The sequence below is a fragment of the Erpetoichthys calabaricus genome, chromosome 10 (genome assembly GCF_900747795.2).
Source record: "Erpetoichthys calabaricus chromosome 10, fErpCal1.3, whole genome shotgun sequence".
In the NCBI taxonomy this organism is placed as follows: Eukaryota; Metazoa; Chordata; class Cladistia; order Polypteriformes; family Polypteridae; genus Erpetoichthys; species Erpetoichthys calabaricus.
Genome location: NC_041403.2, coordinates 89,803,543 through 89,821,550, shown reverse-complemented (window position 1 = coordinate 89,821,550; position 18,008 = coordinate 89,803,543). Strand labels below are relative to the sequence as shown.

General features: G+C 35.0%; 1 long non-coding RNA gene across 3 annotated transcripts in view; it reads left to right on the top strand.

The window, feature by feature from the left end:
* Window positions 1–8,914: 8,914 nt before the first annotated feature.
* LOC114658543 (uncharacterized) overlaps window positions 8,915–18,008 on the top strand; it is a 60,924-nt gene continuing 51,830 nt past the window's right edge. Inside the window, exons 1-2 of one of the 3 annotated variants that reach the window (XR_007936153.1) lie at window positions 8,915–9,053; window positions 9,942–10,047. This is a non-coding gene — a long non-coding RNA (uncharacterized LOC114658543). Of the gene's footprint in view, window positions 9,054–9,225; window positions 9,837–9,941; window positions 10,048–18,008 lie in introns of those variants that run through there. The other 2 variants (XR_003717402.2, XR_007936152.1) reach the window with 2 other exon arrangements.

The window sequence follows — 18,008 nt, the reverse complement described above, 5'->3', positions numbered from 1 at the left end:
CTTGATAAATTATACTTTTGTTAGTTTGTGTATTATCGTAGCATTTCCCTCTACTTACCCTTTACCTGTTTACTTCAAGGTTAAGTGTACTCGTCAAGTTCGTTACTGGTTTGGTCTACTGTTGCAGTTTAAGATTAACACACACATACATACAGTAGCTATATGCATACACACAGAAACTCAACAGTGCCTCATGAATGACACACACATAGTTGGTTAACCTCTAGCACTTTAAACCACACAAGTGCCTTAGGAATAACACAGCTTGTCATTCTCTCAGCACTTCGAGAGACTTACTTATTATTGGCATGAACAACATATGATGTTTTAATGATATCTCAGACCTAAATATTACTTTTGGTTTACAAGAATACATTTAAACATACAAAGGCTCAGCACTCTTGACTATAGGCCATCTATCAGCCAAGAATGCCTTACTTTACATACTGTTCCCTACAATGGGGTGTAGCTCTCACCCACAGCCTTAATAAACCTCGCAGCACAGAGGTAATGGCAAATCTCAGCAGCACCAGGTACTCAAAGAAATCTACCTTATTACTTCAATTAATCTAGACCAGGGGTCTCCAACACGTTGCTCGCGAGCTACTGGTAGCTTGCAACCCCTTTCCAAGTAGCTCGCCAAAGGGTTAATGAATCCTACATAAATCTGAAAACTTGATTAGTCAAATTAGGGGTGGGCGATCTTTCCAAAAAAACATATCACGATCCTTTAACACAAAATCACGATCTACAATCTGAATTGCAATGTATCTTTTCAATGTGGCATACTCTTAAAAGAGTATCTGGACTCATCAAGACCTAAGTAACACTTTATTTTAAATATCAAATAAAGTTGAATTCAATTGTTCTCTCGTTCGCTAGCTAAGCGGAGTTAAGGAACATGCCCCGAAGCTGGCGAGTGAGTGAGGAAGACCCCTCCCTTCAGCCCGTTGCGTGGATCTCAAATTTGCGCAAATAAATCTGTACCGCAAGCGAACTATGATACATAGCCAAATGAGAGAAGTCGCAAAATCAACTGGAATGTTCAATTACACGGATCTAAATCCATTAAGTAGTTCTCTTGTAAAAAGCGGACAGACATACAGACAGACAGACATTGGATTTTATATATTATATATTAGTAAACCTTCAAAATAATGTGCAGTTAAAGTCTCAACAGCATTCTCAGCATTTCTGGAGCTTAGTAGAGCCAGATAACTATTAGAATCTTCACCAAGCAGCTCTGAAAATGTCTGCTTTGTTTTGGGTCTACATACCTCTGTGAATCTGCCTTTTCTGACATGAATGTCATGAAATCAAACTTCAGAACAAGACTGACAGATGAACATTTCAATGACTCCATAAGAGTGAACCTAAGTGGCTACACTCCACCATACACCTCTCTTGTTGACTCTATGCAGTGCCTGTCATCTGACTAACTTCAAAATGCAACTGGACTTGTGAAGTGAAACAGTGACATGTAACAAAATGACAAATGAATAAGTAATATCTGTGTATTTGTAATTGCATTGTTTTGTTTTGACAGCATTCATGTTTTAATTCAATATTGTGAGATACACTAGAAAATGCATACAGACATACAAAATGCACTTGCAGGTGAATTAAATATTTTTTGTGATGTTCTAATGCAAAATGTGAGTTGTGGACACAAACATTTTATAAATGTTCAGGCAAAACAAGCTTATTGAGTTTGTTTGGGTTGAAATCAGCTTTGAGAATAAACGTGAGTATCTCTCGGCCATTTTCATTTTGTAAAAGTAGCTCTCAGAAGATTAAATGTTGGAGACCTCTGCTCTAGACATTAAGACAAAGCATATGAAGTTAAAAGAAGCATGGTATTTATTACAGGAATAATAATAATACCAGTAGAACAAAGAATAATAGAAAATAGGACTGATAGTAAAGTCTGGATATATATAGTCTTTAGAAAAAGCTTACGAAAAGTTAAAGATGACAAGGATGAATGTCGCATGCGGCTTGTGATCTAGCACTCGTAGTTATTCATTAGATGCTTTTCTGACTATCAGATGGAAACGGCTTCACGTTGAAGTCACTCTGTTCTCTTCTGATGTCTTCTTCCCTTCTTCCTCCCTCCTTCCTTACTATATCGCTCCTCAGACGAGGCATATTTATTCTAAAATTCTACCGGGGGGGTTTTGCAAGATGTGATTGTTAGATATTCTGATTGGCTGGCTGTCAATCTGATGAATGAATTCACTGTCCGTTTTCCCAAACAATAAAACTTTTTTGATGTTGCCTGAGGTGTCGCTATGTCTTCCTTTGCCAGGCTGTAAAATAATTAGATGTCCATCCTTTCTCAGGTTATGAAGTAATTGATAGCCTGAGCCACCAACATGTCTTCCTTTCTTTGTTGGAACAGCTGTTTTAAAAGTGAGATATAACTGAGAAGAAGACATGCTTTTATTTGTCCTGAATGCAGTTCATCTGTTGTCTTGTCTTGAACAAAATATAATGGAAATATAAACCAAAATGTACAGATTTTGTACCCCACAACAGTTTGTAATGAAGCCTTGTGATGTGCTATATAAGGGGCATGATTTTCAAGTACCGTACAATCCCCATTTAAGTAAAACATTATTAGTTTAACTTTTTGTGCTATAATTCCAGATACTTAAATAAAAAAAAATATATAACTATTACATAAATATATTTCTCATTTTTTTCACTATATTTTATATATAATAAAAGCAGGATTTGAAACAAACGACATTATTACTATTAATTAAAGTAGGATTTATTAAATGTAATTAACCTATTTTGTCTTACCAGGGATCAGTCTTCATCCCATACAGGAACAACTTCATAATAGAAAGGGGAAGGTAATGAGGTGCCCATTTAAACAACTACCATTTAAATGAGTTAGAAATGGTTTGAGCTTTCAGGATTATAGTATAACATGTTTTGATGTATCCACTTGTGGAGACGGTCTTGTGCAGTGCAGTGGGGGCTGAGTGAGATAGAGACCTCAGCTGACATCCTGAAGATGTGCAATGCATTGCATTGCTTACAGCCTGCCCCTGCTGAAACAGCTAGTGCAGTTCTCCTTTAACTTACGCTTTAGGGAAGCAGCTGCTGAGGGCCCTTGTAATCTAGATGTTGCAAGTTGGGCATGTTGTTAGGTTGCCTCCACATTACCTCCCATGGGGGATGTACCAGGCATGGAATACTGAAAGAAGACCTCAGGCAGACCAAGACAAACTGGAGGAATTATGTCTTACTGTCTCCCTGTCTTGACTGGCCTTAGGGTATCTATGAATTCTTCAGGCTGAGCTGGAAAAAACTGCTCAGAATAGAATGGCACCTTGACATATTGCTTCAGCAGGATAAGCAGAGTAAAACTAAAGTAAATATTTAAATTATAAAGTATATTTGTTAAGATTTCTAGTGTGTATCAATATAATCTTAAATTGCTCATTTTCCTTAGATTACAGTACATAGGTATGCATGTTAGAGAATGAGCTTCACAATCTGTGAGACATATTTTTGACTTAATGTTTCCCTCTTTATACTGATGAAGTAATTCTGAAGGGCGAACAACACTTCTGTGAAAAAACTATAACATTTTTGCACAGTATACATAAACCTTTTGTGTTCTTCATAATGGAAAAATCATAATTTTTTCAAGCTTTTATTATACACTGTAGTATCATTTATAATAAACATGATTGAAAAGCGCTTTATAGGGCACTTCCTTTAAGACTTCATTATAAGAATTATTAAGCCATTACTACACACAATTTCCTAAATCCACTTCTGGATGCTTTATTGTAACATTTTAATAAGTCATTTTCCTAAACTGGTAGTTTAAAATTTCTCAGTTTAAAAAATTTTCCAGTAGTTCAGTGGAACCAGAAATATTATACAGTAATGTTACAATGGCAAGTTAAGGCTTTAGCAGTAAATCTAGATAAAGCCAAGGAGTTCCATACATGCTTGAAAGGTACCAAAGAACTAAAATAATATTAGAATTTCTTGGTAACTGCTTCTGAATTAGACGTAGATTACTGAACCATAGCTGATTTGATAAGACTGGAAAAAACACCAGAATTGTTAAACTTTTTAGAAATAGTTATTTAAATTTTTAGGTGGTGGAGGTAATGGAAATTTTCGTTTTATAGATGCACAGGCCAAATATATCTGTTTTCATACATTTTCAAAGAAAAATGTAATGTTATAATCAGATTTCAAGTGGCTTTCCAAGTGTCATAGCTTTTCAGCTAGACTTAGGCAGTTTTATTTTGGAACCATGAGCTTATATTTTCATGGTCCCCAAGATGACCGTGGGACTAATTGAGCTGGTTTGTGGTTATACAAGAAAACAGCGGCACATGCTGGCATTGTTACAATTTTGGTAATAACAGAAAGGAAGACCATGAGCCCCAAAAATAACGACAATAGTTCAAATGATTTATTGACTAATTACTCAATGCAACATCTGTCAATGGTGGTCAATAGTACATAATTAAACAAACAGGCCAAGAAAAGAAAATACAGTAAAGGCCAAACAATACAAAGCCAAGAATTCCAAACCATCCATCCATCCATTTTCCAACCTGCTGAATCCGAACACAGGGTCACGGGGGTCTGCTGGAGCCAATCCCAGCCAACACAGGGCACAAGGCAGGAACCAATCCCGGGCAGGGTGCCAACCCACCACAGAATTCCAAACCAACCTTTCTAATAAAGTCCAAATTTTTGGTTAAGTGAGAAAGGGTGAGCTACTGACAAAGAGATCAAACTCAATGCCCAAGTGGTTAGCCTAGGGCCTGCAAAACTCATAAAAAGGGGTTCAGGATGGAGCCTTGTTGATTGTCTACCTGCGTAACTGGGAGACTCCATTTCCCTTGATCTCAGCATCAGCAGGGAAAGACAAGAAGCAAAGAAAAACAAGAGGAAGATAATTACAAAACAAGGAACAAAGAAGACAATCAATGAAAACTAATCAGACAGAGAAAAATGAACCCAAATAATCTATTCACGAAAATAACGAAAAAGTGAACAGAAAAACTAATAGAGCCCCAGCCAAATCATGACAGACATGACAGAATACAATCAAAGGTAATTGGCAAACAAGGTGCAAAAATAATAATAATTCTTTGCATTTATGTAGTGTTTTTCTCACTACTCAAAGCACTTTACATAATGAATGGGGAGCCACTTCAGCCACTATTAATGTGCAGCATCTACCTGGATGATGTAACGGCAACCATTATTGCGCCAGTACGCTCAGCACACATTAGCTGTTAGGTGGAGAAGGGGTAAGAGATAGTTAACCAGTAAGAGACAGGGGATGATTAGGTGGCCAGAATAACTAGGCGTGGTGGGCAATTTATCTAGGACATCAGGATACACCCTACTCTTTCTGAAGGATGCCAGGGATCTTTTATGATTACAAAGAGTCAGGACCTCAATTTTACGTCTCATCTAAAGGATGGCACCATTTTTTTTTACAGTGTCCCTGTCACTACACTGGGGCATAGTGTCTAGCATTCAGACTGCAGGGAAATTTCTCCCTGCTGGCCTCACCAAAACCTCTTCCAGCAACAACCAACCCAAGCTTTTCCTGGTTGTTCTCCCCTCCAACTACTTGCCAGGCCCAAATATGCTTAGCTTCAGGTGTATTACCTATTCTGAAGGCATGTGGTGCTGGTTAATTAAATAGAACATATCATTATTAAATTTCTTTGTCCATTTATTGAACTTACTTAATACAATTTATTATTTTTTGGGAAGGTCAAGCCAAACCTGAGTAACAGGACCCAATAAAAGTAACCTACACTTACTGGGTCATACTAGATCAATGTATAGTCATCAATTAACTTAATGGGCAAATCACTGGAATAGTCGAGGAAAATGCAGACTATTGAGACAAAACACTGGGAGAATATGCAGGGCCTTTTGACAGAGTGACCAGGCTGAAATGTAATCCCAGTCTCTTGGAGCTGGGCTAATAGTTAATCCTCAAATACTTAATTAAATTTGTAATGCATGCTGTTTGTTGACAAACTAGATTGTGGCTAGCATATGTTTAATTTCCACTATCTATATTTTATATTATAATGTAAAATTATTTTAATATTCTCATAAGTGTTGCATTGTGAAGGAAATGTACATATTCTCTGAAAAATAGTTATTTTAATCATTCCTGTGACTAGCAAGATATTTAAGTGCAGGGTTGACTTAAAACATAAGACTTTGAAAGCATAGGACAGCATGACAGTCACAAGCTCTCATCCATTTTAGTGAAGACAGGAAAATCTGTACTTTCTTTGTGTTCTGAGTGCTGGACTTCACCTGACTGAGGGTGGGCTGTGTTTGTAAAGGTCAAAATAGCAATCTGGAGAAGTAGGTAGGAGCTGAAAAGCAAAGCTCAAACATCCCAACAGGGAGTGGTTTTTGCTTCACAGCTTTGCCCAAATTTGATCTTAAAAGTTAATCCAATTAAAAATATCGGTATTTACCCACTAAATACTCTTATTAGATACAAAATATTAAATGACATTTAATTTACTTTATCTGTTTTGTCCTTCCCATCCTATTTGTAGCTGAAACATTCTAGCCTGGTTATTACAGTATATAAAAATGTCCTTCGACAAGCTACTGTCTCTCCTGTTTATGTTTTACTGTTTTCTTTCTCCAAATTTTTTTCTCTTCTCGTTCAGCCTAAAATCCTACATATTGTTTCAGATTGCAACTACTTTAGGGCAAAATGCATGTATAGAAATCCAGTTAAGTAAATATAGATAAAGAATATAAAAAAGTCAAGCCTACAGGCTTTCTGAAAGCACAAATCACACTGAGTTATTGATAACCATTTATTCTCCTGGCTTGCTAAAGGGACAATGCCAAGGAAACAAATGTCCCTTGTTAGAAAGTGTAAAGTCACAGTGATCATCTCCTACCCTAATTCTAACTACTCTTCTTATTTTTGTATTCAGTATAATTTTTTGGAGAATTTTTACAAGACTGGTATGACTGATAGTGTATCTCAGAACGTACATGTATGCAAACAAAAGAACAAGAAAACTTTACTCATGTAAATAAGAAGTAACCATTTCACACAGGAGTTCTATTAGCAGCATACAATAACCCCCACTCCTCCATCCTGTTTGTTTGGACACGTAATGTGAATGAAAATAACAAAACATGACTGTGGTGAATGTTATAATTGGTTGTTTTATTAATCTGCTTTTGCATGATTGTTTGTATTGTGTTTATTTTAATGCTTTTTTGTACAGCACTTTGGCACAACCTCTGTTGTTTTAAATGTGCTTTTTATAAATAAAATAATTTAATCTAATCTAATCTAATCTAATCTGTTTATTGCGATTGAATAAAGGATTGTCAATTGTCTTAAGGAAAGCAGTGTAGAATAAAAATCACACCCCTTCTAAAATAAGCCTTTTTACTTTCCTTCCTTATTTGCAAAAAAGATACAAAACTTTTTTTTTCACTGACGGGAATATACATAAAAGACAGTGATAAAACTACCTATAAATTGTTAATTATTTAAGTTATAAAATTTTTCGGAAGATGATATAAAAAAATAGGCATGTGACTTAGAAACTCCCACTACATTTAGCTCTTTTTAATAATTACACAGAGCAGCCTGTTTCAAAAAGGTGTCATTCACAAGAGTTTCTTAAAAAAATTATTAAAATGATTAAATAATAATCCACCAATGCATTTTCTGAAATTTTCAGGCTACTGTATGCTAGCAGCAATAAGTCTAAATTGGACAGGATAAAATGAAGTCAATCAGAGGGCACGCTGACACAAAACCTCTACACGTGAGGTATATTATTTACTGCAGTAAAAACCAGAGTACCAAAAGCAAAAGTGACATGAATGAGAAGAACATGCAAACTACGCAGGGGCAGCAACACAGCAAGGAACTGAACTGGGTTTAGAGTATTGTGTGAGGGAAGCTCTACCCACTGCAGCACCAGGCCTCCTTTCTAAATAAACATTTTTGCTTAAAAATATATAGTCACTTAGGTAAATTTTTTCTTCTGAAAATTCTACAAATTAGTACTCATCAGTTATATTAAGTGTGTTTTGACAATGGATGAATATCTCTGACTAATAAACTGAAAATGTGATATTATGCAGTATATTTCATAAAATGGAACTTGCATTGATATTTTTTTTAATTGTTAAATTGTTTTTAAATTGTTTTAATGGTTGGCCAATCAGAATATATTCCTCATTTTCAAAATATGTAATCTAATATAATTTATAATCAAATGTTGCAATATAATCAGCAATAACCTGACAATAATTTAAAATAAAATAGAATAACTTGCTGATTTTACAGATGTTATTAAGTATTGTTTTGAATGACATTAAGGTGTGTGTGGAAAATATATTTAAAAGAGAATTGTATTTACCTGTTTGTTCTGCAATGCATTGTAAAATACTGTATTTCTCTTCTGAAAATTAATAAAGGTATACTGTAAAAGAATAGAAGTTTTGCGATTTCTCCATTATACAAGAAAAGCTGGCAGTCACAGGAAATTATTTGTGCAAGAATATGTCATATTGATTTGTGCAAAGAAAGTTCTTCTGGATGATGAGAGACTTTGGATGTGCATTATGCTGCATTTCAGAGAAGGATATTGCCACTTTAAGGTAAAAATCAATTTTTTTTCAGCTCCCTCCACTTTCTCTTTCTCTTTTCAATGTGATATGTTTTACAAGGAATCAGTGCAACACTGCTGTCTATTACTCTGCAGTCAACAAACACTTACCATACATAGTCGGGGTCCTTGTGCTGCTGAATTTGTAGCACGCAGGCACCACAGTAAGACAGGACACCTCTTTATTTGGACCTGCTAAAAATAGTCTGAGTCTCTGCTTATCAGTGGTGGTGGAGAGCTTGGGGGCTCACTTTCAGGACCTTGCAGGTCTGTGTAGTCAATGGGCAGAGACGGGAATTTCAACTCCAGGGCACTGACAACTCTACGATCTACAGTTGACAGGCTATTTTTTGCCATGGTTGACTAAATAAGGTAAGGGGATCAGCATGGGGGTGGGGATGGGATGTGCGAAGGATTTCTATCAGGGGATTGCATGCTTTAGATGTTTCCAGTGGTATATAAGCAAGAGAACCGTAGCCCTGCTTTTTTCATTACTGTTTAAAGTTTTACAATTGAAAAAAAATAACAATAATAAAACCTGTAGACACATACCCCTACTGCACGGAGAACATTTTTTTTTTCCTGGTTGATTCTTTTACTTTTGATTGACCTTTATCTTGATCTATCCTCTAAGAAAAGTGGGTGGACAATAACACAAGGTAGAGAAAAGCTGTTTGTATGGGGGTCACAGAACAAAGATTCACCAAAGCAGAGGAAATCCTTCTTCAAGGTGTGTGGAGCTGCCCAAGTAAAAGAAAGCGTGCACTTATCTCAGCACAGTCCTTCAAAACAATATATCTTTTTTTTCCGCATGTTACTTATGTGCTGTTTAATCTTCTTTCTTTAATGATTTCAGTATTTAAAATCCACCAGCAAAGATGCTTGCCTCAATTTTTCCCTTTTTTATTTCCCTGGTGTGGACTAATAATTCCATTTTTAAAGGTTGTAGGGGCCTTTCCATTTTTATGCCTCTTTTTCCCTCCTGCATAAGAGATTGGCTATAGGAGATGCCTTCCGGCTGCTGCATGAAGCGCATTACTACCTTGTGATGCCGTGACCCTCCTCTTTGCATCCCTAACTCTCAAAAGCTGATTCAGCTTTCAGCTGGTGCTCTGGTGACTGTATTATTGCTGCAACTGGATTCTCTCTTAACTGGTATGTCTTTCAATCTCTCTCTCTCTCTCTCTCTCTCTCTCTCTCTTCCTCTCTCTCTCTCTCTCCTTTTCTCCTTCTCTCTTATTTTTCTATCTCCGGAGCTAGTCATGCTTAATTTTGACACTTTACAAGGAGGGGAAGAAGGAGGGGATTGGAAACCAGGTGCCCTGCCTTTGAAACTTGCAGAAAGGAAAGGCAGCCGGGCTGTTTGGTAGGCTGTACCGCACTGTTCTATACTGTTGTGTGTGTGTGTGTGTGTGTGTGTGTGTGTGTGTGTGTGTGTGTGTGTGAGTGAGTGGCGTATATGAAGCATTTTTTTCTGTTTCTGTGTACTTTGCCATGTAATTATAATAGGATTTTCTTTATGTCTAATTTCAGAATGGAGTTGCATGTGTGTGCTTGAGGTTTTTGTTCTTCTCTGACACACACTCTGCATTTTAAAAAAGAAAAAAAAAAAACTGCAGAGCTAGCAGTCCAGAGGAATGATCTACATTGAAATGTTAGACCTTTGACATGCGATCACTTTGCAAGGTTAAAAAGCCTTTTAATGTCCAGTGCTGCTGCTTCTCTCTGGTTAATGGCAGCTGACTAAATAATGAGGCAAAAAAATATATAAATAAAACACATCTAGCAGTAAGCCTTTGTAGAAATTGATAGCCAGGCTGAATAGAGTTATAAAGTTTTGAAGTAACAATGCGCTCAGCTTTTTACAGCTTGCGATGATACTGAATTTTAAAGTTTAAAGGGTTTTCTTCCTTGTATTACTTTATATGCAATTTTTTTTGCTATATTATCAATTTTGCCATAAACTGATATGCCTAAAATTATAAAAGTTATACAGTGTACCAAGATTTATCCAATCACTGGTAATTTTACACAATGTACTAACTTAATGTGGTATGTGAAAAGTATATGCATATAGCACATGTTAGTTGTTTTCTGTAAAATGTTTGCTTTTAGAATTTATTTCTCTGGCAAACAGGAAGGATAATTTTAATGCAAGGCAAGCCTCAAAGAATTACTCAGCTGGTGCAAGTGGAGTAATGTGTAAGATGTAACTCGTGTTTTATATTATGAAAGTTTGAATACCACAGGCATGACCTACCTATAGAGTTACAATATGAATACATTAGATACTAAGTAGAAAAGAATGCCTTCTGAAGGTTTGTGGGAGGAATGGGCAAGGAGACAGAATGAGAGGGCTGGGGGCTGGCTGTTCAGAACATATGCTGTCCTTTGTCACCTTAATTCCCCAGCAGACAAGTTCGCTAAGATTAGCTTAGGCAGTCTCCCTATTTTCTCCTGAGCCCAGCAAGGCCCCCTCCCTCCAATATTACAGATGTCAAGTGCATGATTTATTTAGATTTTTATGTTGATATTTCAGCTGCACTGGAAGACTATGCATTATGGGTGAATAGCGCACAAATTATAGCAGTGTTTAGTGATTTTTTTTCAGCTGGTCTGTTTAGAAGTGTGTATAGACTTGAGAATCAGATGCTCTTTAAATCTTAAAATGCTTAAATCACAAGTCTAAGTAAGTAGTGGAGCAGAGAGTATTTAATTGCTTTAAAGCTTTGTTGGTACTGAGAAGGTACACCCATTAGGTGAAAGAATTATGCCAAAATGACTGTGATGAACATCAGAAGAAGAGCTTTCTGCTAGAGAAAGAAGTATATTCACTTAAGTGCTTCAAGTACTTGTATTTAATACATTATTATTTGTGTTTGGTTTTCATTTTAGCATTCAATCCTTCAGAAATTTAGGCAAATTACAGAATTCTGCTAAAGTAAAACATAGTAAAAATGCTTTCAAATAATAGTGTATTATAACTGATAAATTATTAGTTTTGGCTGAAATCCAAAAAGAAGGTCACCCTGAACAGGATTCTCCAGTTGTTGAGCTCCTATGTTATGTATTTTAATGCTATCCCTTGAAACTGCACTTGAACAAGAATAAATGCTTTGGATGTCTATCTCGATAATGTTCCTTATAATTTATATTTCTTCAATTAAAAATGTAAGAATTTATACGCATATGTTAAAATGGGGTAGGTATATCTTAATCTTAACTGAAAAAAGGGCAATTCACAAATTAAAAAAAACACAACTAAATCTCTAATAAAACTATTTTAAATAGAGATTGTTAACTTCTAAATAGGATACATTTACCTTTCATTTAAATGTGTCTACTTCTTTCAAGTTTAGTAAGTAAGGTTTAAGATAATTAATTTAACACATGAAAGAAGGTATAATTCATTAATGCCAACAGCCACCATCCTGTATTTGCCTGTAAATTGGTATTGATCATTTAACTGAGGTGGGGGGGGGGGCTAGACATGCAGCAGTCAAGCTATAACATACTGTAGGTGAGAGGAAAAGTGAAGCGTACCATTACAGCAGTGCTGAATGAGCATTTAGTGCCCTTAGTGACCTAGTGTTGTGCCTGATGCCTAAATCCTACCCATAATAGCGTCCTATTCAGTACAATCATCATTTTCTGCAATGCCACCCAAACCACATTGTTATAAGAGCTTTAAAGCTCACAGACAGAATGGAAAGAGAAGAGCTGTAGACACAGAAAGACAGAGTGAGAGAGTGAGAGAGAGTGAGGGGGGGAGAGAGAGAAAGCGAAGGGGCTGGGGGGGAGAAAAGGGAAAGGGAGAAATCCAAGAAAGAAACAGGGATTGTGAATGAGAAAGTGACAGAAGCTGTAGCAAGGCGAATGCAGGGGCAGGAGGAGAAGATCCAGGTGGAAATGAATTATCATGATGCTCACACAATGGGCCTGATCCATTCATCAGTAGGCATTTCCAAATTGCTCAAGGAACCCAAGAAGTCGACTGATGTTATAGAATCTGCTGTGGACTACATTTAACTGCAATTTTGAGACAAGGAGAAATGGGCTTAATATTTTTTGTTTCTTTTTTGGAAGAGCTGAGGGTTTTCAGAGTCTGGACTTATTTAAACAGGTAGGCGCAACTCTTGTACACCATGACTACTCTTTGAGTGGTTTCCTTATCAAAATCTTATTTTGTGGAACATTTTTACTTATATTGTGTAGATTCTGTGTGACATTTAAATTCAAAAAAGGAAAATGTGCAAAACATTTTTTAGAAACTGCAGAATTGGGGTATCTTAAGGACCGTAAATTCTGTAACACCTAATTTGGATTAATCTGAGTTGAGCTGTCTGGAAAAAAGACTTTTACGGTACCTTAAACAATGGTGAAAATAAATAGCCAGTGCAGTTTTGTAATTGTTATAATGTGAACATTAGATTGTTCCATCTGATTTAAGTACATCTCCAATAATTATGCGAGTATTGGATTAAATTTAAAACCTCAATAATTAAGCAAAGAGTCAGAAGTAATTGCTGGAATGCTAAATATAGATTAATCAATGAGGTACTGTATAAAGGGAGGGGGGTTTGGGGGGATAAGGTAAATTGCTGGCTTTGACTGATCTGTAACACTCTAGTGGCTGAAAGTCTGAATCAGCACTTATTTTTCACTATGATTATATGCGCATATTGAAACTACCTGCTTGGGAGACATACTTCTTTATATGCCCATATTAACATGGCCATCTATGGAATGTAAAGAAGTGTGTATTTCTGGTTGGTAATCTTCACCACAGACAGAGGGGCCATGCTTTACAAGTAGCTTTTTTGCAGGCTTAGCTGTCTCTACTAAAGTACTTAGTAGCTTGTATGCAAGATACAATTATGGGCTCTCATAGTTCTAATACCTTATCCAGAAATTGTCATTGATGTCTTAACGTATGCAGTGCCAACTCACCTAAAAGTTTTATGAGAGTTCTCTTTCAACGTTTTAATAACAAAATGGCAGTATTTTCTTGTGAATACTATGTCAGCAGATGTTCTTGACATCCACATGTATGCTTGGTTCACCTGACAGCTCACAATCTGCATACCTCTGCTTGTGTCACTGGTACCCTAATTGTGTCCAATTATATCGATTTTATGATGCAATCCCTTCAGCATGGTTATGACCAAACATAAAACAAAAGTCTGCTAGAATCTTTGATACCACAACCAGAAGGAAAATTTATGTCATGTCCCTGTGTTCTGTGGAATACTAGTACACAGAGTCTAGTAGATGACACAATCTGATTATGCAAACTTTCCTGTAATCACAGTGAAAAATAATTAGTGAACTATATCAGCCTTGTGGTAAATCTTTGGTAATAACTTGGCTTACCACAATCATGATTTGATAGTCTGCTGCAGTAGACTGATTGAGGGACACATCCTAAGCATTCTATTATCTTTGTAATATTTCTGTATATTTCAAAAATGTCCACTAAATGTGAACATGATAGACATGGTAGATATTGTATGTTTTCTTTTTCTAACAGTATTTCTGTATTACATAATTCCTTCATACAGATATACTTACTGTAACAGTAAGTTGACTGCATCACTGTATGTGTGGTCGACACTGAAAACAATTTTTAAAAAATTACTAAAATAAACTAGGTTAATAGCTTTACTGCTTGTCTTTGAATAATAACATTTTCTTTTAGTATAAAATGTTTATTAAGAGGCTCAAAATATTGACCAACAATGTAAATGTAAAGACCCCTGTTTCTTTGTGCAAAGAAATTATATTTTATAGTTATTTTGACACAGATATGTCTTTTGTGGGTATTTTATTTACTTCTCCTGTGCACAGCCAAACATTAAGCAATATGTATATTTTAAAACCAATATCTACAGAGTAGTCTGATTCTTCTACTTTACTTCTAAAAGTGGGCCTGTCAGTGTGACTGGGGAGCCAATTGATGTTCTTGTTCTAGTGTGTGTATTGTTCTGTCACTTTGCCTGTGTCAGCAGGTGGAAGTGCTCATCAGAACATTAAATATTCAATAATGCTGACTGCGGCATTGGCTTTGAAAGCCAATGCCACAAGACAAAAATCTCGGTGGGTCTATTTTGTGTCTACCATGGTGTGGCTAACTAGTATATAAAGCATAAAAGTGAGGGGCCTCTCTTTCCTCCACTTAGAATGACATGACAGTTTATATCAATTGATTCTTGGTGGTATTCCATCAGGTGGTCAAAACTTTCAGATCAGATGATGCTCATAAAATGTAAAAGTTACTAGTGCAGCACCATTAGTTTATTGAATAATATTTCCAATGTGCATCAGAGTTTTTGTTATTCTTATCAAAGGTATTTTGCAAGTTAATAGATATTCCAACAATACAGTCTTTGCAGATTCAGAGAAAACCCCATTTAATGGTTAGCAAAATGTATCTGAGGAAGTGCACATGACTTAATATGGAATATGCAGTTCCTAGAAAACTATACAGCACATCTGCATCCAAAGCACTTCACATAAACCCACAGATTTACACTTAACCACACAGTGCAGCAGAAGCAGGATTCAAAATTACTCTTTGGGATTCACAGCTCTTTAGTTACTAGATTTACCTGTATGTATATCTGCATATAGTAAAATGTGTACTGATGAATTAAAACATTGTTTGAAAATAATTTTACAGATTCTGTAGATTAATACATATTAGTGTTAACTACACATAGCCAGAAATGACACAGTGGATAAGTATTATTATTCCGATACTGTCTGATTTTGATTTACAATACAGCAACATTCACAGTATACAATCAAGAAAATGCAACCACAGTTTAACCTAATGGTGACATTGGAAAGTCTCAAAAGGGCTGCTATAAAAAAGCCCTCAAATCAGTATCTCCTTCTTTACATCTAATGTATAGTTGCAAGAAAAAGATTCACATTTTCTGTGGGTGTGAAGCAGCAGATAATATCAAAAAGGATGATAGATTATTTCTTTTATGGAATTTTTTTTCATGCTTTTTATTGACAAAATTGTTTGATCAAATTAGATACATTTTAATAAAACATTAGCAATAATTTTCCAACATTTGTTTTCTAATTTCCATGTATTTAACCTTAAATAGTTGCCAATATGCTGTATCATTAATAAGCTCACTGGAAACTAAATACTATAAATTTAAAATAACCAATTTTGAAAGAAGTATTTTTAACCAAAAATTTAAAAATTGTTGTTTTATCTTTTCCAGGATTTAAAAAAAAAATTTAGTATAAATCTAAATATCCAATGCACTTAAAGCACTGACAAAACTGTTATTTGCTGTTCAATACGAGCATATATTTAAAGAGCTTTATTTTCTTTTTATGGTACTCTTTTCAAAAGCATTAAAATTGAATGCATATTGGCAGCTGAATAATATAACTAAATTGTTGCACTAGAAAAACTTTCAGTCATAGATTAAACAGAAATTCCATAACCGCAGATGCCGACATAAACATGTTAAGGAGAATTGATGTTAGTCTAAAATGTTTTCTCTGCAGGGTGAGCTCCTGCCTTTATCTAAATTAGATACATTTTAAATGGAAAATGGATGAGAAAAATGTTCTCATCGTTTACTTTTTATTAATAGGCTGGTTTACCTGAAATACGGTATCTGTAATTGCAGTACTTGCTATAACAGTAAATGTAGTTTTTGTAAAGCATCTGAATATTAAGTTTTGTTTGGGTATTTCAAGTATATATTAATTATGTAAAATATTCAATTTTTGAAGAATACACTTCTGGTTAGATAATGATTTTGTCTATATCCTTATTTTAATGAATTAATCTTTTCTCTATATGGTAAGTTTTTCTTTACATTTTAAACAAAGGAAATAATAGCCCTTTATTACTACAGCAACTTGATGTACTTCTGTTACTTGTTATAATAGTAAGATATATCAGTTAGATTTCTTTTTTGTAGAATTCTGAATGTAGTGAGAAGTCAAGCAAAATGACACCTTTTATTGGCAAACTAGAAAGATTACAAGCTTTCAAGGCAACTCAGTAATCAGAATTCTGAAAAATTTCAGCCAGTGCTACTGAGATAAAATAATACTGAAAAAACAGGACATTCCCTGATTTAGACATTTTTGCACTTTTAAATGCACAATTAATCCCAGTGTACATTTTAATGTTATTGAAGAGTAATTTAAACTGATATGAATAAACAGTGCTACTCAAGAAATCAAAATGCATCCTACTTAAGGCCTTTAACAGTTAGATATTATCACCAAACACTAACCAGGCACAGCCTTTTAAAGTATACGTACTGTAGTTTATAGAGCACATGTCATACAATCAGACAAAAACACAGCTGGTATATTGATATCCTTTTCCAGTTTTTTCAAAAATGGTAAATGATTGTTGTAACTTATCCCAGCAGTTCATATCTGAATGTACTGAACAACATCTGTTTGGTTAGTGGTACATCTTTGCAGCAGAAATCAAAATGATACAGACAGTTCTGAACATTACCATGATTAATTACAGATATGATTTAAAATAAACACTATGGGGTTTTCCAGATTACTTACTAACACAAAACAAGTAATAAAATAATCTATAAAATATAATCCATTAGCTACAGCTTTATACATTTACTACAATGTTATCGTTGAAGAAACTACACTGATGCAGTCACCTCCATTTAAAATATATTAGTATAGTCTTTTACTGTAAAAATATAGCAAGAAACATACCAATGTTTCATTTTAACACTGTCCTGCGTGGTGCTTATACTTTGAAGTTTGAGGCACAATTCAGAATAAAGTGAGCACCTCCAGTAGAACCTCCTAATTCCCTAGATATTGTACTAACTTAATATGCGTATCACATGTAGTGCCATTACTTTGACCTATAATTTTAAAGTACTGAATTCATTTTAGATAAAAGTATAGTATTTTGAAGTTTATGTCAGACATTATAACTGTATAAACCTTAATTATGCATGCATTATAAAAATAGCAAAAAAGTCCATCATTGTCAAGTTAGTTGCAATTGTTTATTACTTAACATAAAATAACAGTCTTAAAATCACTTCATCCAATTTATTTTTTGTACTTATTCCATGAAATATGATCACAAAAGAAATGTGAAGGGAAAATGCACTAAAAGCAGGTGTTTCTCAGATTTTTAAAAAGAAACTCGAAAATAAATATGAAGTAAGGTAAGGGAGGAGGACTGGCTAGGTGGAGATGGTAGTCAACTGCTTTCGCTTATCAAAAATTATTTAAAGAATATATGGTAATAGTACACTAGTTATTGGTCTGATTCTGCAGAAGTGTTAACTTTTT